Source organism: Anolis carolinensis, chromosome 1, assembly GCF_035594765.1.
Source record: "Anolis carolinensis isolate JA03-04 chromosome 1, rAnoCar3.1.pri, whole genome shotgun sequence".
Lineage (NCBI taxonomy): Eukaryota > Metazoa > Chordata > Lepidosauria > Squamata > Dactyloidae > Anolis > Anolis carolinensis.
This window is the reverse complement of record NC_085841.1, coordinates 273,731,268-273,754,421: the sequence shown is the minus strand read 5'-3', so window position 1 is coordinate 273,754,421 and position 23,154 is coordinate 273,731,268. Positions and strand designations below refer to the sequence as shown.

At 40.9% G+C, this 23,154-nt stretch overlaps 1 protein-coding gene across 6 annotated transcripts in view; it reads left to right on the top strand.

Moving 5' to 3' along the window:
* Window positions 1–23,154, top strand: part of stk33 (serine/threonine kinase 33) — a 95,888-nt gene that overhangs the window by 10,126 nt on the left and 62,608 nt on the right. Inside the window, exon 1 of one of the 6 annotated variants that reach the window (XM_062967688.1) lies at window positions 11,689–11,838. The exons of the other annotated variants lie outside the window; for them this stretch is intronic. The gene's annotated coding sequence lies outside the window, so the exon portion shown is untranslated. Of the gene's footprint in view, window positions 1–11,688; window positions 11,839–23,154 lie in introns of those variants that run through there. 6 annotated transcript variants of the gene reach the window in all.

Genomic DNA, 23,154 nt, shown 5'->3' with positions numbered 1-23,154 from the left:
ATATGCTGATGATAATGTAGTCTGTTCTCATTCAGAGGAAGATCTACAAGCCACTTTAAACGCCTTTGCAGAAGCATATGAAAAGCTTGGCCTCTCACTGAACATCAAGAAAACCAAAGTGCTTTACTAGCAGGCACCAACCAATCCGTCTGCAATGCCAGAAATAAAGCTTTATGGTGTAATTTTAGAAAATGTTGACTATTTCCGCTACCTAGGCAGCCACCTCTCTACAAAAGTTGATATTGACACTGAAATACAACACTGTCTGTGCTCTGCAGCATTTTTTTTGAATGAAACAGAGAGTGTTTGAGGATTGAGACATTTGTAAGGATACCAAGGCACTTATTTATAAAACCATTGTCCTTCCAACTCTCTTGTACGTCTGCGAAACATGGACCTTCTACAAATGTCACTCTTGACTTCTGGAACAATTCCATCAGGGATGCTTTTGAAAAATTCTGCAAATCTCTTGGGTAGACAGGTGGACAAATGTCAGCATTCTGGAAGAAGTAAAGACCATTAGCATCAAAGTGATGATTCTCTACCATCAACTTTTTAACGTTAATATTGGATTGACCACATTGTCTGAATGCCCAATCACCATCTCCCAAAGCAGTTACTTTACTCTCAGCTTAAGAACGGAAAATAGAATGTCAGTGGACAACAAAAGACATTTAAAGATGGGCTTAAAGCTAACCTTAAAAAATGAGGAATAAACACAGAGAACTGGGAAGCCCTGGCCCTTGAATGCTCTAACTGGAGGTCAGCTATTTACACCGATGCTATAGATTTTAAGGAGGCACAAATAGAGGGCGATAGGGAGAACCATGCCAAGAGGAGGGTGCGTCAAGATGGAAGGTCAGGACCACCTTCCATTTGGAAATGTATGTCGCCACTGTGAAAGACCTTGTGGATCCCAAATTCGTCTCTACAGTCATTTATGGACCCACCACCAAAACTACCCCTGGAAGACAATCATACTCAGCCATGACTGCTAGTCTATGATGACTATGAAAGAGAAATGGGTGATTCAATGTAAGCTTTGAGTTCATATGCCGTGCCATAGTGTACAATTATTTATTTATTTATTTATTTATTTACATCACTTTTACCCCGCCTTTCTCCCCAAGGGGACTCAAAGCGGCTTACAATAAATAGGCAAAAATTCAATGCCTAAAAACACTGTAAAAACAACAATTCATATAAAACAATCTACAAAACAACAATTCATATAAAACAGATGCCATTGCAAAATAAAATCACATTATATAAAATTTTAAGCATGTCCAAGATTAGAATCCATTCATCCAGAATCCTCAATAAATCTTTGTACAGGTCATGTAAAGTCCATGTTCTCATTCATTAAAAGCTTGCGTGCACAACCATGTCTTTAAGGCTTTCCTGAAGCCTAGGAGAGTTGGTATCTGCTATATGTTGCTGGGGAGGGTGTTCCACAGCTGAGGAGCCACCACCGAGAAGGCCCTGTCCCTCGTTCCCACCAGCCTTACCTGCTAGGACCTCCCCGATGATCTAAGAGTTCTAGAAGGCTCATAGGGGGAGATATGTTCGGACAGGTAAGATGGGCTAGAACCATTTAGGGCTTTGTAGGTCAAAACCAGCTCTTTGAATTGGGCTCAGTAGCATATCGGCAGCCAGTGGAGCTGACTTAACATAGGAGTAGTACGCTCTCTGTAAGCCGCTCCTGTTATTAGTCTGGCTGCTGCCCATTGTACTAGTTGGAGCTTCCGAGCCGTCTTCAAAGGCAGCCCCACGTAGAGCGCATTGCAGTAATCCAAACTGGATGTAACCAGAGTGTGGACCACTGTGGCCAAGTCAGACCTCCCAAGGTATGGGCGCAGCTGGCGCATAAGTCTTAGTTGCGCGAAAGCTCCCCTGGCCACCGCTGAGACCTGGGGCTCCAGGCTCAGCGATGAGTCCAGGAGAACACCCAGACTGCGAACCTGTGTCTTCAGGGGGAATGCGACCCCATCCAACACAGGCTGTATCCCTATACCCTGTTCAGCCCTGCGACTGACCAGGAGGACCTCTGTCTTGTCTGGATTAAGTTTCAATTTGTTCGCCCTCATCCAGTCCGAAACAGCGGCCAGACACTGGTTCAGGACCTGAACAGCCTCCTTAGTGACAGGTGGAAAGGAGTGACAGAGCTGGACATCATCTGCGTACAGATGACACAGCACCCCGAAACGTAGGATGATTTCTCCCAGTGGCTTCATGTAGATGTTGAACAACATGAGGGACAATACTGACCCATGCGGGACCCCACAAGTCAATGGTTGTGGAGCCGAGCAGGCATCCCCCAATGACACCATCTGGGAACAACCTTCCAGAAAGGACCGGAGCCACTGCAAAACAGTACCCCCAAGACCCATCCTGGCAAGGCGTCCCAGAAGGATACCGTGATTGATGGTATCGAAGGCCGCTGAGAGGTCCAACAGAACCAGCAGGGGCACACTCCCCCTGTCCACTTCCTGGTGAAGATCATCAACTAAGGCGACCAAGGCTGTCTCGGTACCATGCCCCTGCCTGAAGCCAGACTGTGCCGGATCCAGAAAATCAGTATCTACCAAGAATGCCTGGAGTTGTGCGGCCACCACACTTTCCACGACCTTGCCCAAAAAAGGGAGATTAGAAATAGGCCGATAGTTCTCCAATTGAGTGGGGTCCAGTGATGGCTTCTTCAACAGCGGTTTGATCACAGCTAATTTAAGGCTCGCTGGAAATATGCCATCCTGAAGGGAGGCATTCACCACCACCTTCACCCACTCGGCCAATCCCCCTCTGGCTTCTCTCACCAGCCAGGATGGCTAGCCCTCACATCTCCAAGCACCTTGTCCACGTCCTCAGGCTGAACCAATTGAAACGAATCCATCAAAATAGGACAAGCAGGTGCACTTGTTACATCCTCGGAGACTGCCGTTAATATGGTGTCAAATCCAGAGCGGATCAAAGCGACTTTGTCCGCAAAGATCCTGTCCCGAGGGATGGGATATAACAAACCTCTGACAACTCGGAACAGCTCTGCTGGACAGTTCTGTGCAGACGCAATATTGGCTGCAAAGAAAGAGTTCTTTGAAGCGTCTATTGCTGCGGCATAAGCCTTAAGATAAGAGCCTAGCCGTGTTTGGTTTTACTCGTTCGGTTTTGAACACCACACATGCTCTAGTCCCCTCTTCTTCCGCTTCATCGCTGCCAGCTCCTCAGTAAACCAAGGAGGTGGTTTAGCTCGGGTACTCGAGAGGGGACGTTCCGGAGCGATCGTGTCTATTGCCCTAGTCATCTCCCTATTCCAGAGAGCAACAAGGGCATCGACAGAATCACCAGCCGAGGTGGCAGGAGACTCCCCAAGAGCCATCAGGAAACCGTCCGGATCCATGAGCCTCCTGGGGCGGACCATTTTAATGGGTCCTCCACCCCTGCGGAGGTTAGGGGGTGCAGCAAGTCTAAACTTGATCAGGTGATGGTCGGTCCATGGCAACGGAGTGATGGTAAGCTCCTCCACACCGCCATTTTCCTCCCATCCTTGACAGAAAACCAAGTCAAGTGTATGCCCAGCTCTGTGGGTGGGACCAGATACTCGTTGGGACAGCCCCTTGGTTGCCATGGAGGCCATGAAGTCCTGAGCCACGCCTGAAAGTTTGGTCTCGGCATGGACATTGAAGTCCCCCAGCACTATGAGCTGTTGGGACTCCAATGCCAGGCCAGAGACCACCCCAGCTAGCTCAGGCAGGGAGACTGTAGTGCAGTGGGGTGGTCAGTACACTAGCAGAATCCCCAGTCTGTCCCGGTCACCTACCCTCAGGTGGACACATTCGAACAAGGTTGACTGTGGGATGGGGCACCTGGTCAGGGGGATGGACTCCTTATAGATTACTGCGACACCACCTCCCCTCCCTCCAGATCTTGGTTGGTGCTGCACAGTGTAACCTGGCGGATAAAACTGGGTGAGGTTAACCCCCCCAGCCTCGTCCAGCCAGGTCTCCGTTATGCACGCCAGGTCTGCCTGTTCATCCAGGATAAGATCCTGGATGATAGCAGTTTTCCCATTGACAGACCTGGCGTTCAACAGCACCACCTTTAACCTGGAAGGACCGCCAGCCTGGGCACCTAAGTTTACCATATCAGGAGGCCGTTTTAAATCTATAAGAACTCTTTTTCTTGCCCTAGGCCAAATTAATTTATGCCTCCCTTTCCCGTATCTCCCCCTCCCCTGAATTACTTCTATGGGGACTTCTCGGCTGTTAGATGGCCACCCTCTCACCACATGGTCCATCATTATGTTAACATCAGCTTTTAAATAAAGGCACAGATCTTGTTTTTGCTGTGTCGCACCTCTCCCTCCTTTCAAGTTAATTAAAATTCTCTCCTTCCCCTTCTCCTTCACCTTGGGAGCAGCGCAGGTCTTATATGCCAGAAGGTTTTGTAACTTTCTCCCTTCTAGTCTCCCAAATGTTAAAGTGCTATGTGCTAAGGTGGCGGGAGCTAAATTAAAATCATTGGTGTAACGGGGGCTCGACTGGAGGTTAAGAAGTAACAAGCTTACCGTTAAAATGATCGCAGCCTCTAGTACAGTGCCTGCATGCATCACTATAATGTGTACTTTGTACTATTTGTGTTGTTTTGAAGGTCACTTCTTGCACCAATTACCCACCGAACCTTCCCACCCCCTAACTGACCCCTCCCTGCTCCCCACTATTACCCTAATTGTGTACTAACCCAACAGCTGATGTTAATTATAATAGCAACTATACAGTTTATCTCTAAAGTGCATTAGTGCTTCTTATTCCGAACAATAGATGATGTAGTGTTCTTTACTCAATCCGGGAGTAGTTCATCGAGCCAGTTCGAATTAATAGGGGGTCTTGTGATATAATATAAGAGGTAACACGTTAAAGTTTGGTTCCATAAAGGGCAACAGTGAGATCTTGTCCAATAAGTGCTTAGTAGAGATGGCTATGTTCTTGAGGTTCAATGTTCTTGAGCTAGTGGGACGCTTTGGTCAAAGTGCATAGCAGATAATTCATACGGCCTGCCAGTACCGACGCCACCAGAGCCTCCGGGTGCACGTAGCCTCCGGGTGTCTCAGCACCACTGGCCACGGCGTCCTTAGCAAACCCAGGCGGCACAAGATTTAACAGTTGCCGCCCAGTCTCTCCCAAAGCACCCAGGAACAATAGCCACACGTTACAAGCTTTTTTTTGTTGAAGATGTCATACTGATCTGATCATTTTCTCAGCCTTGGCAAATCTGGGTGACCAAGATACTTTTGGGTCAAAATTAGGACTGAATCCAGACTGAAATATATCCAGAAACCTCAAAGAAATATATGTGGTACTACGCATTTCATAATCTATTTTAATTTAGAGTATAATTTGACACTCATTTTTATTTTTTAAACCTTTTTGATGGGCATTTGAACACTACTTTGGATATTTGAGCTGTTTAGTTGCTTGTAAGGGTGCAATAAAAACTGAAATAAATGATAGAAGCTCTGTTTCATCTTTTTATTTAACATTTAGAGCTGTAGATATGCTGTAGTTGGTAAGAAATGGTTTTTTGTAAATTGCACAACAATAAGCATGTTTATTTTGATATTAATTTTTCTCAAATTAATATCTGTGTATTTGAGTACTTGATGGCTATACCTATGACTTAGGGCAGAGGGTTCAAGATATGTGAAGGTGTGGATTTGCATCTTATGTTGGCTGCCAGATGAAATGAAAATCTACCTGGACAATAGCAGCTCTGTTATCTTTCTGCAACAGATAAAGCAAACACCATAAAGCAGCATTTTATTACTGAGGGAAGATACAAAAGATGGCTTTAACTGTCCTTCACAGAGAGAGTAGATAAGAAACATTTGTCCTTTCATTAGTATATGTAATTCCATCTTTGAGCTAATATCCAGCATAATAAAAAATGAACAAAATTGGCTACAACTCATGATGAGCAAGCTTGCAAAACTATAAGATTTTAATAATTTGTATCTGTCTTTTTACATAATTAATTTTGAAAACTATAACCATACAGTTCTACAATTTAGTAATATGTAAAAGATTTGAATAGGAAACCCAATTGCATGAAAATAGACATTTTATTAGGAGCATGCCAGCATTAGCCCTCAAAACAAATTATACACATGGAAAATATATCAGAGATCTGCATGCATTGTAAATATTATACAGACATACATGTACTGATGATGGCTTCTTTACACTTATGATATGTAAATATAGCATTAAACTCTATCATCTTCTGATTATACTCTTGATATTGGTTGAAGATTTGTGATTACCCTTTGGAAAACCTTATAATGTAACAACTATATTCGATAATAGGCCACATCAAATAATAGGATGTTGTAGAGGAGTATTGATTGACTTGTATTTAAGACTTTCCCATTTTACTAAAGCGATTTTGTAATTTCTGATTGTTTCTCAAAGTACCATTGTAATACTTCATATTAAAATAAATGTGGTTCGCTATATTGTAGATGCTCAAATCTTATAAGCTTATTCCATCTTGGTACAATATTGCTTCCTCTTAGTTTGTTTAGATAGGTTTTGGAATAACTTCACGGCACTTTCAAGATTAACAAAACTTGGCATAAGCTTTCATGGATCTGGACAATTGATCAGATGCATTTGATGAAGTACGGTGGAATATACAAACACTTGTTCTTAAGCTGGAGTTCCCTTAAGGATCTATGCTAGAGTAACAAGGTCTAACCATTGTTCTTAAAGAAACAAGCGTGCCACATTTGATTGTCCTGTACTTGGGACAAAAGGCTTGTTTTGGAGATATCATTTCATCCTACTGTTGAGAAGAATATGTCTATATATATAAAAGAATAAAAAAAAATTCGGCCTAGGACAAAACAACAAAACTACACATCCCAGAAACACTAAACTTGGCAACACAACTCCTCATCCATGCCTCTATGTTCATACAACAAAAAGAAAAGAAAAATAAAGTCCTAATTAGAGGGAAAGGAATAATTGTTTTTTATCCAATTGCTGCCAGTTAGAATGCTAAGCTCTGCCCTAGCAACCTAGCAACCTACTCAGCCCAGGGGACAGGCACAGTTAGGCCTCAGGGTTCTTCCACACTGCCTATAAGATACAGATTATCTGATTTTAACTGGATTATATGGCAGTGTAGACTCAAGGCCCTTCCACACAGCTATATTACCCATTTATAACCTTTGAACTGGATTATCATGAGTCCACACTGCCAGATAATTCACTTCAGTGTGCATTTTATACAGTTGTGTAGAAGGGGCCTCATCTAATCCAGTTCTAAGCAGATAATATAAGATTATAAATATACAGTAGAGTCTCACTTATCCAACATAAACAGGCCGGCAGAACGTTGGATAAGTGAATATGTTGGATAATAAGAAGGGATTCAGAAAAAGCCTATTAAACATCAAATTAGGTAATGATTATACAAATTAAGCACCAAACATCATGTTATAAAACAAATTTGACAGAAAAAGTAGTTCAATGTTCAGTAATGCTATGTTGTAATTACTGTATTTACAAATTTAGCACCAAAATATCACAATGAATTTAAAACATTGACTACAAAAACATTGACTACTAAAAGGCAGACTGTGTTGGATAATCCAGAACACTTGATAAGCTAATGTTGGATAAGTGAGATTCTACTGTAATATGAAATAATTACTGTGGTAATCCAGTCCAACCCAATTCTGCCATGGAGGACACAATCCAAGCATGCCCAACAGATGGCCACCCAGCCTCTCAATAATAATAATAATAATAATAATAATAATAATAATAATAATAATAATAATAATAATAATATCATACAATCATAAGGTTAGGAGACACCCCTAAAGATCATCCAGTTCAACTTTCTTCTACCATGCAGGACGACACAAACCAAGCACTCCTGACAGATGGCCATCCAAGATCTGCACAATAATAATACAAATCGAATCATAGAATCAGACAGTTAGGAGAGACCCCTAAAGGCCATCCAGTCCAACCCAACTCTGCCATTGGACGATACAATCCAAGCACTCCCAACAGATGGCCAGTCAGCCTCTTAATAATAATAATAATAATAATAATAATAATAATAATAATAATAATAATATCATACAATCCTAAGGTTAGCAGATACCCCTAAGGATCATCCAGTTCAACTTCCTTTTATCATGCAGAAGGACACAATCCAACCACTCCTGACAGATGGCCATCCAATATCTGCACAATAATAATACACATTGAATCATAGCATCAGACAGTTAGGAGACACCCCTAAAGGCCATCCAGTCCAACCCAATTTGCCATGCAGGACACAATCCAAGCACTCCCAACAGATGGCCACCCAGCCTCTCCATACTACTACTACTACTACGACTACTACTACTACTAATAACATCATCATACAATCCTAAGGTTTGGAGTGACCCCTAAGGATCATCCAGATCAACTTCCTTCTACCATGCAGGAGGACACAATCCAAGCACTCCTGACAGATGGCCATCCAGTCTCTACATAATAATGATGGTGAAGATAATAATAATAATAATAATAATAATAATAATAATAATAATAATAAAAGCATAGAATCCAAGAGTTTGGAGAGACCCCTAAGGGCCATCCAGCCCAACCCTTTCTACTATGCAGCAGGATACAATCCAAGCATTTACAACACATGGACAACTTATAAATACTATACAATACTACACAGGGACATAGACCCCCTCTACCCTCACCACTTTCACAGTACACAAACAGCCAAATGCATACTAAACATAAAGACAACCATACAACAGACATTCAATACCACCACTACCTCAACAAGTTCTCACAAACACCACCAGACAACGCCACAGCAACGCGTGGCCGGACACAGCTAGTGTATATATAATATTTTATGATTTCTACTATGCACTTCTGCATATATTGTACTGCTAATGAGATAAGTATGAACTGATCATGCTTGAGTGTGGAAGAGTAAAATTGAAAGGGAAAAATCCAGTGCTAGTGTATTATCTATGAATTGATTGGAAGTTTAGAAATTTTGAGTGCCAAGTAATATGTAACATATAAGTAGCAAGAAGACGATAAAACTGCAAGATATTCTCAAATTGTCAGAAGTGTGTGAACCAGAGAACAGTATATGATATACTGTACCGAAACAGTGTGCATAATGTCCGAGTTTCTGAATTTCTGGCTTTTAATTTTTAATGCAAGATTGAGTGGGTGATCTTGAAGTCTATATTAGTTTGTGCAGTTTTTGGGTTTAATATAACATTTTGCATTTAATGGGCACTTGTGTGTGATTTGAAGATCTTTAGGTTCGAGAGATAAAAAAAATACATTACAGCTATGCTGACTTGTACCCATGCACATTCCTAACACTGCACTGACACGAAGCTCTAGACTGCAAGGATGTTGTGGGATTAATGTTTGAGAGGGTTCTTTGTGTATGCATATGTGCAGTCTTGTGGACATTGTGGGATTCAGCCTGAAATCCCCATAATCCTTGGCAAATTTGTAGAAATTTGTAGAAAAGGCTTTACTAAGTTTTTTTCTTTGCACTTTAACACTCAGTACAGTAACCAGCCAACATGGTTTAGTGTTTTGAGTACTGTACTATGACTCTGAAGACAGTGTTTGGATCCCTGGTTAGCTATGGTAGTCCACTGGATCATGTTGGGCAAGTCAAATTTAACTGTAGAGCAAGGGAAAGTCACCCCACCGCAAACAAATATTGCCTACCAAAAATACCCTGTGGTAGGTTTGCCTTAGGGTCGCCATAAACTGGAAATGACTTGAAGGTACAAACAACAACCCCAGTAGTTATGATTAATAATACACATCATTGTGTTAAATACATCTTAATGCATTATATGGAGCCCCTGGTGGCACAACAGATTAAACCACTGAAATGCTGAATTTGCTGACCGAAAGGTCAGCGGTTCAGATCCAGGGAGCTGGGTTAGCTCTTGCTGTTAGCCCCAGCTTCTGCCAACTTAGCAATCCAAAAACATGCAAATATGAATAGATCAATAGGTACCACTCTGGCAGGAACCTAATTGCGCTCCATGCTGTTATGCTGGCCACATCACCTTGGAAGCATCTATGGACAACGCTGGCTCTTCGGCATAGAAATGGGGATAATCACCACCTCCTAGAGTTGGACATGACTGGATTTAATGTTAAGGGGAAACCTTTATCTTTACTAATGCATATATGAATTTTATGAAATTGCATTTTTTTTCAGGTGGGGAATCTTTGGATTTATACAATTGTTCAATGCCACACACATGTCATCCAACTGATTCCTGTGTTTATCAAAAGCAGACTGGAAAATGCCTGTTCATATACAAATGTTGTTGAAAACACAAGAAGATATTGTAAGGCTGTTTCTCGAAGCTTAGAATATGCATTTGCTTTTTTTGCACTAGAATTCTTGAAAATTGATGCCAGATTTAAATGCCTCCTTGCAGTTGCTGTCATTTTGCAATTCAGTGACCTCTTCCTGGATTTCATAAGGGAATTCCATGGCTCTGATGTATTTTAATACACAAACAACAAAATACATGGTTTTTCAAACAAGAAGGATCAGACTATCAGCCAAAATCTCTGAAAATGCGGATCACTTATGGACCACATATCTAGTTATCTGTTCAATAATAATGTTTTTTTTTCAGAATTATGGTATTTTGGGACAAATAGGAGAAAGACATTACACTAGAAGTACCTCCAATAAGAATCATGCACATTATTGTCATGTAAAGTAAAGGTAAAGGTTTCCCCCTGACATTAAGTCTAGTCGTGTCCGACTCTGGGGGTTGGTGTTCATCTCCATTTCTAAGCTGAAGAGCTGGCATTGTCCGTAACACCTCCAAGATCATGTGGCCGGCATGACTGCATGGAGCGCCGTTACCTTCCTGCAGGAGTGGTATGTATTGATCTACTCACATTTGCATGTTTTCAAACTGCTAAGTTGGCAGAAGCTGGGGCTAACAGCTCCCCGAATTCAAAACACCAACCTTTCGGTCAGCAAGTTCAGCAGCTCAGCAATTTAACCTGCTGCATCATGTACAATGGTATAATATTGTATAGTAATTTTCTATAATTATGCATGTTTATAGAACAATATATCTCATGAAAACTGCCAGGTGGATAAACTGTGTTTTCTATGAAACATTAGAATGCACAGCCCTCCCCAAGGGGAAAAAAAACTGAGTGAGACATTAAGGTTTGCATGCCATTTACAACTGAAAATGACTCAGGGAGAAAAAACTGCCTTATTTGCTTATTTCTCCCCCTCATAGGTGGTTAATTAACATCACTGTAACTTTCTGATCCATCATTAAAAACGTAGAGACCCCACCCTGTCCCTACTTTTCAATTCTATCTTTGGAATATATTTTGTGGGTAGCATTCTCTACATTCTGAAGCATTAGTTAATGGCTTGGTTAGTTAAAGAATTACTTTTACTTGTACAGACTTGGTGCTGTTGCCCTTGGCAATGGGATGCTTTTGTGTCCATGCTAATATTATTTTGCCCTGAGTCTCATTGGATTCCTTTTGCTGATTTCTACCTTCTCAAGTGTGCTCCTCTGATTTTAAGCCTTGACCTCCAGTCACTGATGACCAAATCAGACTACACTACTCTGATATTAAATATTAAAACTTTCTAGGTTTCCATAATATTTTGGAGAAGTAGGTATAAATAGAAAGTAAATTATTAATTTCTTTAAAAATCGGTTTTATGAGCATTTTGATGTTCTATTGCTCCTTTTGTGTAGTCAGCGAAATCTAAATGAATCAGGTAAGAATTCTGATGTTTAATACATGTTATTAGTGTCACTAAAAAGTTATTAATTTTATTAAACTTTTGTTGTTTTGTTGTTTATAGAAACACAGTAGATCTCTTTGTTAGAAATATACATTAAAATAAATAGTATTTGTTCAGTTTTGACATTACTTTAATATATAATCTAACATATAAAATGCACTTCACCGGTAGAAAGGAGATCACAGTATTATTTATTATTTTATTTACAGCATTTATATTCCGCCCTTCTTACCCCGAAGGAGACTCAGGGCGGATCACATTACACATATAGGCAAACATTCAATGCCTTTTAACATAGAACAAAGACAGACAAACATAGGCTCCGAGCAGGCCTCGAACTCATGACCTCCTGGTCAGTGTGATTCATTGCAGTGATTCATTGCAGCTGCTCTCCAGCCTGCGCCACAGCCCGAGCCCCTTTTGCAGTAGCTTCCCCTTTTTGCAGTACCTTCCCCTTTTGCATTTTATGTCTTGTTTAATGAAAAAAGAGGTAATGAAGTGAAACCGTATATTTTAGTTGTTTGTAGGAAATAAAAATTAAGTAATGACAAAATTACATATACTGGTAATCCCAATCTTAGATGAAATAGGGACCCAGTTTGTATTTAGACCCCGATACAAGGATTTTGCTATTCAGTATAGATAGCAGATAGAAAATTAATCAGGAACACAGAATGGAGAAGCATAGGATTAAAACTTCACCCCATTAGAGTCCAGACATAGACTACTCATTCACTTTTTACAAAAGCAATTCATACAGTTGCTATTTGCAAAGATGACATCACATCTAAGTAGGTACCAGCAGTTTATCATAGTTTTTGTGTTTGTGCGTATGTGCCTTCAGCTCTTTATGTCACTAGGAATAAATAAATGAATGTTGGTAATTCTCCTGTATATTTACTTTATATTGTATGCTAATCATGGAGCTGTTGCCATGATCTGCTGTGATTAAAGGCACTGAAATAGCTTTTCGGTCACTGATACCGCATTGTCACCTACTATGGTAGCTTCTTTTCTGTCTCTCAATTTTTCTCTCTCTTTTAAAGAGCGTCAACTCAAGTTGCAGTCCTAAGAAGATTTATTAATAGTAAAGCCCGTTTTGAAGTATTCAGATCCATTTATCATAAGTGGGACATACTTCTTGATAAATGTATATTGGGGTATCTCACGTATGTGTCCAAGTTGTCTGTCAACTTACGGCAACCCCATGAATTTCACAGCATTTCCTTAGGCAAGGAATATTCAGATGTGGTTTTGTAATTTGCTTGGATAAAAATTTGAACTCAATATGTTTAGTGCTTGATTATTTTAACAATGTAGAAGTGGATTAACTTTTCTTTGCCTCTCTAGTATTTACTGTTGTTTTTATATGCTTTTAACCATTTGGCAAATACAAAATCCCACTTTTTCATGTGCCAAAAGACTTCAGAGACATTGTCAGAGTAATTTATAGGATTTTCTAAATGTACTTCTTTTTAAAAAATCAGGGCTAGGGAACATTTAAATCAGTGCGATGTTGTGGTTTGAGCATTGCGCTAGCACTGTGGAGAACAGCATTTGAATCTGTACATGGCCATGGAAATCTATACAAATTGTTCTGTGTCAAAGAATAAAATCATTTACGCTGTTTCAAAAGTAGAGGACATTGCATAGCTTCCTGACAGATATCAGTGGGTTAATCATGACTACAATGACAAGGCAATTATTGGTTTGTTTCAGATTCAAAATGGCTCTGATCAAAGGATCAGGTATGAAGTGTTCATAATGGATTTAGAAACAAGACGATGGAAAAACATAAGTTCTAGGAAGTTAGTGAGATTTGAGTTCTGCACTTAGGCTACTATACATAGATAAGGAAGCTACAATCTGTAATGTTATCACAGTAAGAGTTGGACTGAAACTCATTCTTTCTCAGTAGGGAAGATGTGTTTTTCCAACTCAGTACTCTCTTGTTAGACTCTACTGCACAAAGTCTTTAAAGCAGGCCTGTCTTGTTTTTAAGAAGCAGTCATTTGCTGGTGTAGCTGAAAAATTTTCTGGAGCCATGAGTGTGATCCTTTAATGTTTGAAGAAGCCAAAAGTCTAGGAGAAATGGGAGGCCATGGTAAGAAATTGTAACTGTGTGACAGGATAGGCTTTGATACTGACAAAGCTTTTGGCTTTACTTAAAAATGGTTTTGTAGGCTCTAGTGCCTACTTTATTTAATGCATGTTGGAGACCACTGTAGATTTGTGAAAGCAGGTCATTTTAAAAGGGAACTTCACATGCATGGGTATTGTAGAGTTCTCCTTTTTATATATTACTAGCTTGGGGACCCGGCGGTGCACGGGTTATTTGAGAAAGGCATTGAGTTGTTTTGGATATTATGATTGAGCCCATTGCTGCAGATCCATGGCCAATGAGGTTAGCAATAGTCTCTGGATGCGGCTGAAGCTACTGGAAATCCCATCCTCTGTAGTCAATCCTTCCAAAACCCTCACCAGGATATAAAAGGAGTCATAGGGGGTCTGTGTGCCATGTTTGGTGCAGATTCATGACTGATGGGGTTAGCAATAGTCTCTGAATGTGGGTGAAGGTACTTCAAATCCCATCATCCATGTTCCATCCTCCAGCAAACCTGTCCCAGGTGGAAAGTCATAGGGAGTCTGTGTCTCAAGTTTGGTTCAAGTCCATCATTGGTAGGGGTTGCATGGTCTGTAAAAAAGGTGATAGTACTGCAAATCCCATCATCCGTGATCCATGCTCCCCCAAACTGCACCAGGACTTAAAATGGGTCATGGGGGTATGTGTGCCAAGTTTGGTCCTGATCCGTCATTAGTTAGAGTAACAGTGGTCTCTGGTAGCTGAAGCAATTGAAAGTACTGCAAATACCATCATCAGTGGTCCCTCCTCCCCCAAACAGCTGTAATGTGTATAGTGTGCCATTTGGGATAAGTGTGGCAAGTTTGGTCCAGTTCTGTCATTCCTGGCAGTTGCAGTGGTCTGAGGAAGTGAGTGAAGGTACTGCAAATCCCATCACTCTTGGTCCATACTCCCTCAATCCACACCAGGATGTAAATGGGGCCATGGAGGTTCTGTCTGCCAAGTTTGGTCCAGTTCTGTCACTGGTGGGCATCGCAGTGGTCTGTGGGAACCAAAGCTATTGAAAGCCCGGCGGTGCCTGGATTATTTGAAAAAGGCATTAGTTTTCTTTGAATGTTATGTATTCTCAGTTTGTAGTGGGTGAACTACAATTCCCAGAATTGTGGGTCAATCCTCCTCAAACCCTGCCAGTATTCAAAGTTGGCCATTTTGGGTCTGTGTACCAAGTGTGGTCCAGATCTGTCGTTGGCTGGTAATCGCCTGGCTGCAGTGCTCTCTGGATGGGGGTGAAGTACAACAACTCCCAGATTCCCAGGGCAATTGTCCCAAAACATCCACAGGAGGCTATGTTGAGTCTGTGTGTGAAGTGTGGTCCAGAGCCGTTGTTGGCTGGGTTCAGTGGTCTTTGGATACAGGTGAACTACAACTCCCAAAATCAAGGCCCATTCCCACAAACCCCTGCAGTATGTTCAGTTGGTCATGAGGCTTCTCGGTGCGAAGTTTGTTCCTGGTCCATTGTCGGTGGGGGTTGCTGTTTCTCTGGATGCAGGTGAACTATAACTCCCTTTTCCCCAAACTTGTCCAATATGCTCTATTGGTCATGGGGACTCTGTGTGCTAAGTTTGGTCCTGGTCCATCATAGGTAGGGTTCAATTGCAGGTGAACTATAAATCCCAGTACCTATTACTCCCAAATGTCCAGGTCAATTCCCCTCAAAAACCCCCAGTATTCAAATCTGGGCATATCAGGAATGCATGGCAAGTTTGGCCCAGATCCATCATTGTTTGGGTTCATAGCGTTCTGGGTGTAGGTGAACTACAACTCTTCTAAATTCTCCAGTAGGAGTCACAGTGCTCTGACTTGATGCAGGGTGAACTACAACTTCCACCATATGGAGTCAATCCCCCAAATTCCTCCAGGAAATTTAGTTACTGCTCAGTTGTGCTCTGTTTGTTATGGAGACAGATTTGAAAGGGAAGGGCAGTAGGCAGGGTCATGCAAATGGAGAACCCCAGGATGCCTGCCTGTGGTGGAGGACAATGCAAAATCCAGGATGAAATGGTCCCCAAATGAAAGCATTCCTTGGGTGGTAGTTCGTAGCGTTTGGGAAGGACATTGGCACAGTTTGGGCTACATGTATCAAGGAGCTCGCTGTAACTGCAATGTCAGTGGAAAAGAGTGACTTGGTGGCTCCTCAGCACTGGGAACTATAGCCTGTTTGTGGAGGCTGGAGACTGTCTGTGTGAGCGGACACCCGTGCCACATACACACATACGGATTTTCGCTTTTATTATGGATATAGATATAGATATATAGATATAGAGATATAGAGATATAGATTGTTCAGTTATCCATCCAGTAGAATATTTATTTTATTTTATTTAAATTCTAACCTATTTGGAGGATTCAAAATGTTGACAATGATGTTTAACACCATAATATCAGTAAAGTTATCCAACATAAACGGGCTGGCAGAATGTTGGATAAACAAAAATGTTGGATAATAAGGATAATAAGGAGGGATTAAGGAAAAGCCTATTAAAACATTTTTCTGGACTGCAATGTGCTGTTTGTTTTTCTAGTCAGCAATACGCAGCAGGCCTCTCTGTGCTCCGGGTGCCTGCTGGGAGGGGTGAGATGCAGCCAGTGCAGGCCCCTCCCAGCAGGCGCCCAATGCACGGAGAGGCCCACTGCATGTTGCTGCCAAAAGAAACAGCTGTGAATCCAGGTGGGAGGTAGACTGCATTGGGTAATATAGAACGTTGGATGAGTAGTTGCCCCCCGGATCTGGAACTCCCTCCTGGGGGAGATCAGGCAGGCACCCACCCTTGCCTCTTTTAAAAAGCAGCTAAAAACCTGGCTTTTTAGCTGCGCTTTTGAATAAATCAGTCCCCAATACCAAAAGTTAGATTAATACTCCTTTCTCCACACAGGTCCCTCTTTCCATAATAATTTGGACGTCCGTCTACCACTCAATCGGTCTAGAAACATTTGCACTTTGTCCTTGACCCCAAAGCACTTTAGAACTATATTTTTGCACTTTAGTCAAGTGGCCCCTCCATGCTATCCCCTCCACCAACCTGGTTGATCCATTATTCTATTTTATTTTAATTTGATTTTAATTGTTAATTGAGTTTTGATGGTCTATTGCATTGTTTGCTTAAGGTAACTGTTTGTATAATTGTCGATTTTACTGTATTTTATCGTAACATGTTTTAACTGTTTTACCTGTTTGTATTCTCGGGCTTTTGTCCCGTGGTAGCCGCCCCAAGTCCCAGCCGGGAGATGGTGGCGGGATAGAAAAATAAAGTTACTTACTTACTTACTTAGGTTGGATAAGCGATACTCTACTGTATAAGTCTGCTACCTAAAAGGCTCAAGACAAAAACATCAGGTTAGATCTAGACTTTCTCCTCTCACTGGGAATTCTGCTGGAAGGATGCATGCACTGGTGATAGGTATGATGGCTTTTTGATAATTTCCCTTGTTCCTCCAGAAATGTGCTGCAGGGAACCTAAGGATTTGCTGAATGAGATTCTTAGAGGGTGCAAGTGGTTGCAGGAAAAAAGTGGGTGAAGATCACCTCCCTCATTTTTCTAGTAGTATTCCTTTGCTACACCTCATTCTTTCTGTGGTAGGAAAGAATCCTTATTTATGTGGAAGGTACAGTTGGATCCTGTCTATAATAACTAAATGGACATGAAAAAAGATGGATTTCAAAAATATTAACTTTAATTTAAAAAAGCAACTATGAAGCAAAGTTGCAGCAAACTGTTAATATTTTCAAATTACGCTGAGTGTGGGAAAAAAGACCCTACTATAACTGGTAAGAGATCTGTTTCTTTGAGATTAGAAGATATAAAATAGTTTTTTTTTCTTGTCAAGTATCTTATAACAAAAGATTGTTTTTTTTTTTAGCTTTCAGGAAATGACATGGTGATGTCCTTTCAAATGAGGAAATGAATCCTTTTCCAGTGAAAATGAAATCTGCCACATTTCTCAGTTACCTTTTAAGCCTTTCAACCTGTCAATGAAATTGTGTAATCAAATGATAGCATGCCTGAGGCTTATTGCCTTTTCTTGAGAAGTGGTATCATCAAATGGTGCACTCTGTTGATTTTAATCACATTGAACCAAATTCTTTAAAATTATAGTAACAGTATAGTATTGGTTTCAATAGAATTACTCTAGAATTTATATCATATAAGAGCAATATTCTGTTCACTTAAGGAAAATAACATCTCTTTGTAAGGTTTTGGAATGTAACTGGACAAAAAATCTTTTTGTAAATCCTATTTATTCAAATAGCAGATGAGTTGCTAAAATTGTCAGATTTTTGCCTCAACTATTGTGTTGAGGATTCATGGCCATTGCAATGCTTCAATGAATGTAATGTATTACTGCTTTTTTTTACTTTTTGTCCACTGTGCTTTCTACCTCCTCAACACTGTACTGTGAACTTGCTGCTATGATGCAAGTGCATTTTTCTTTTCCAGCATATTGTTATTCCTATTGTTGTTATTTATATCCTGCTTTCTCCAAAATAGGGACTCAAAGTGGCGATACAATACAATTACAGTTCAGTTAAAAACATACAAAGGAATTGTTTCAAGAGGCATAGTAAGGTCTTTGTAACCAGCGCCCATTAAGAGTTTGACTTCAGCTCTTTAAACCACTACAAATTTCTGAACACCCTTCAAAGGCAGATCCAAATTGAATGTGGTACAGTAGTTTAAATGGGGATGTAACCCAGGCATGTACCAATGTGGCCAGATCCAGTGTCTCAAGGAACTGATGCAGATGGCGCACAAGTATTAAATGTGCAAAGGCACTCCTGGCTACTGCAGAAACCAAGGCCTCCAGGTTCAAAGCTGAGTCCAGAAATAACCCCAAACTGAGAGCCAGTGTCTTCAAGGGGAGGGTATCCCTGTCTAACACAGGCTGAATCCCAATCCCGGATCTGCCTTCCTACTGACCAAGAGCACTTGAGTTTTACCTGGATTAAGTTTCTGTTTGTTCACTCTCATCCTGTCCATTACTGAGGACAGGCATTGGTTTAGCGCCAGGAGAGTGTCCTTAGATTGGGGTCTTTTACCATTTCCCTGAGCTGTTTGCAGAAACTGGGAAGAACAATCCAAAGTAGTGGTTTGTAGAAGCAGAGTGACAGGAGACGAGTGGAATTTGGGTGTGTGTGTTCTGTGGTTTTTTGTCATGCTGTCTCTAGACTGATATAGCCCTGGTTTTGTACTACTACTTTGTACTACCTGAGTTACAAACATCCAACTTACAAATGACTCATAGTTAAGAACAAGGGTGAGACAAAAGGACGTGAGAGAAATCTACCCCTAGGAAGGGAAATTCACTCCTGAAAGAGTTATCATGGGGAAAAGGTGTCTCCACTGAAGCTTTATCACCAATCTTTGTTTTCACAGCAAGCCATTTTTTTTTCAAAATCCAATTATCACAGGAACAGAAAGTGAGGTGAAGTCTTCTCAATAGGGACACAGACATCAAAACAAACACTACAGGGGTGTTAACCCTTTTCTATGCTATCCAAAGCTAGCTATATGTATATATATATGTGTGTGTGTGTTCGTAATATATATATATATATATATATATATATATATATATATATATATATAAAAATTTTTTTATAATATTTATCTGGAATTAAACTTAAAATGTATCTGTTCTAATTTCCATACAAATTCAACTTAAGAACAAACCTATAGGAACTATCTTGTTTGTACCTTGAGTACTGCTTGTACACCAGGGAAACAAATCAGATTTGGATCTGATGAAACAAGAATGGATTTTCTAAGATTTCCAAATACAGTGGAATCTCAACTTATGAGCGTCCCAAGTTGCGAGCTTTCTAAGTTACCAGCCATCACTTGTGTGATTTTTTGATTCGACATATGAGCCAGATTTGAATTACAAGCCCCTTCCAGTGCAGATGGCAGCTGCACTGGGAGACTGAGGCGGAGAGAGGACAACCAGAGCGCCGACCACTCCATCCACCTGCTGGGGGACTCTGTCGCCCCTTCTGTCCGGAGCAGGTCATGCAAGGCCAGTGAGGGAGCTTGAGGGGAGCTTCTGTGGCAGTGAGAAGAATCAGAGATGGTCCCAAAGGCAGTCCAAGCTTGGAGGGAGGGGCCTTGGCATGGGCACTGGGGGCCTCCTTTCTCGCCATCTCTTGGCCTCCCAAGGGCAGATGGTAGTGGGGAGGACAGGAGGTAGCCGCTCAGAGATGGGAGGGCGAAAGGGAGGGAAGGAGAGGCCTTGGTGTGGGTGACTGGAGGCCTCCTTTCTCTCCATCTCTGCTTCTGAAGGGCAGATGGCAACAGGGCGTCCAAGAGGGAGCCTTTCATGGAAGGAGGATTGAAGGGCTGGCTGAAGCCCCTGAACCCTGCGGGGCCTTGGCAAATGGGTTAAATTTGTTCTGTGACCAAGCTCAGAAACGGACTACAGTATTCCCTCACCTATCGCTGGGGTTACGTTCCAGGACCACCCGCAATCAGTGAAAATCTGTGAAGTAGGAATGCTAGGCCTCTCCTTAGGAAAGAAGTAGAAAGAGGGAGGGAGGGAGGGAGGAGGGAGGAAGGAAGGAAGGAAGAGGCAAGGGAACATGGTGTTGCCTCCTTCTCCTCCCGCTGCCATTTGGGCTCCTTCTCCGCCCCACCACCTGCTCCCGACTGAGACCACCGCCACTGTAAATGATAATTTTTAACGATGTATAATTTTTTTAGTGTTTATTTAAAAAACCCAAAACAGCGAGGGCGCGAAAAGCGAACCGCAAAGTAGCGAGGGAACACTGTAATAGCACTTCAATGCATTTCACCGGGGAAATTTGCTTTGACATATGAGCAAATTGAGCTACGAAACTTGGTCACAGAATGAGTTAAATTTGTATGCTGAGGTATCACTGTATTTTGTTTTGGTTCTTCCTCTTGTATACTGTTGACCTACTTGTATCTGTAGCAATCTACATCACCCTCCCCACCAAACCATTGCCTTTCTCTGTTGGCTCTCGGAATCCTTTCAAACTACCAAAACCAAGAGGCTGAAACTGTGGTCTAAGATTAGAAAAATACTCAATTTTCAAATTGTGTCATTCAAATTGTGATATTTATGGTTTTGAATAGATTCTATATTGTAATGGTGTATTTTTTTATTTTTGGGTGGAAGAAAAGTTCACAACAACATTTAACAGATAATTATTTTGCAAGTGAGCTGAATCATAGAATCATAGGGTTGGAAGAGCCACATGAGACATCTATTTCCACCCCCTACCATGCAGGAAAAGCACACTCATAGTACTCCTGACAGATGGCCATCCAGCTTCTGATTAAAATTTTCCAAGGAAGGAGCTGCCACCACATTCCAAGGCAGAGAATTCCACTGCTGAAGAGCTCTTACAGCCAGGAAGGTCTTCCTAACATTCAGGTGGGATCTCCTTTCCTGTAATTTGAACCCATTGCTCCAAGTCCTAGTTTCCAGGGCAGCAGAAAACAAGTCTGCTTCCTCTTCCTTATGACATCCTTTCACATATTTATACATGGCTATAATGTCTCCTCTTAACCTTCTCTTCTGCATGCTAAAAATACCCAATTCTTTAAGCAGCTCCTCATAGGGCATGGTCTCCAGATCTTTGATCATTTTAGTTGCCCTCCTCTAGCTTGTCAATATCTCTTTTGAACTGTGGTGCCAAAAATTGGACATAGTATTCCAGATGAGGTCTAACAAAAGCAGAATAGATTGGCACCATGATTTACCTCATTCTAGACACTATACTCCTTTTCATGCAGCCCAAAATCCCATTGGCTTTTTAAGATGCTGCATCACACTGCTGGCTCATGTTCAACTTATTGACCACAAAAACACCAAGATCTTTTTCACATGGACTGCTTCGAGCCAGGTGTCACCCATTCTGTATCTTTGCATTTCATTTTTTTCAGCCTAAGTATAGTATCTTGCATTTGTCCTTGTTAAAATTGATTTTATTAGTTTTGCCGCAGTTTGCTAATCTGTTAAAGTCATTTTGATTTCTAATCCTGTCCTCTGAAGTATTACCTATCCCTCCTAATTTGGTGTCATCTGCAAACTTGATAAGTATGTTCTCCAAACCTTCATCTAAGTCATTAATAAAGACGTTGTTGGCTAATAATATAGATATATGTAAGGGAACAAGGCAAAGATGCCCACTCTCTCCACTACTCTTCATATTTTCAATGGAAATTCTACTAAAGGAAATAAGAAAAAAGAACAAAGATAAAAAAAGAAAATTACAAAGTCTGAGCCTTTGCAAATGATGTAATTTGCATTGTCGAAGACCCCCTTGAAAGCATACAGAATTGGCTAAAGAAAATAGAGGAATTTGGAAAAGTGTCAGGATCTAAAATGAATAGGAAAAAAACAATGATATTAACCAAAAGAATGTCCAAATTGAGACAACAAAAACTAGCGGAAAGTACAGGAATACAGATAGCTAAAAAGATGAAATACTTAGGAATAAATATAACTGCGACAAATTCTCAACTATGAATTGGAAAGAAATTAGAAAAGATCTGGATGATTGGAAATATCTGAAATTGTCAATAATGGGAAGAATAGCTGTTATTAAAATGAATATCCTGCCAAAAATGTTCTACCTATTTCAAACAATACCTATTTTAAGGAACCAACAATTTTTCAAGAACTGGAATAAAGATCTTATAAAATTTATTTGGCAAGGAAAAAAAGCCAGGATTAAATTTACCAATTTGACAAATGAAAGGAAAAGAGCAGGTTTTGGACTCCCAAATTTGAAATTATATTATGATGCATGTGGTCTTGATTGGATAAAAGAATGGGCAACCTTGAAAAAAACCCCAAAATTATTGGCATTGGAGGGCTATTATTTAAAACAGGGTTGGCATGCTTATCTATGGTATGACAAAAAGAGAAATGAGAAAAACGTTAATAATCACTTTATAAGAACGGCATTAATATGGGAGATGTATAAGGATAGATTTTACGCAAAGACCTCCATATGGATTGCACCTCTGGCAGTCTGCCTGAGGCGTGAAATAGGTGGGAAAGATTGGCTTACTTATATAGAAATACTAAGAAGGCAAGATGGGAATTGGGTGATGAAAACACAAGAACAATTGAACCTACTACAGAATAACATTTCATGGTTTCAATATATGCGAATTAGAGAA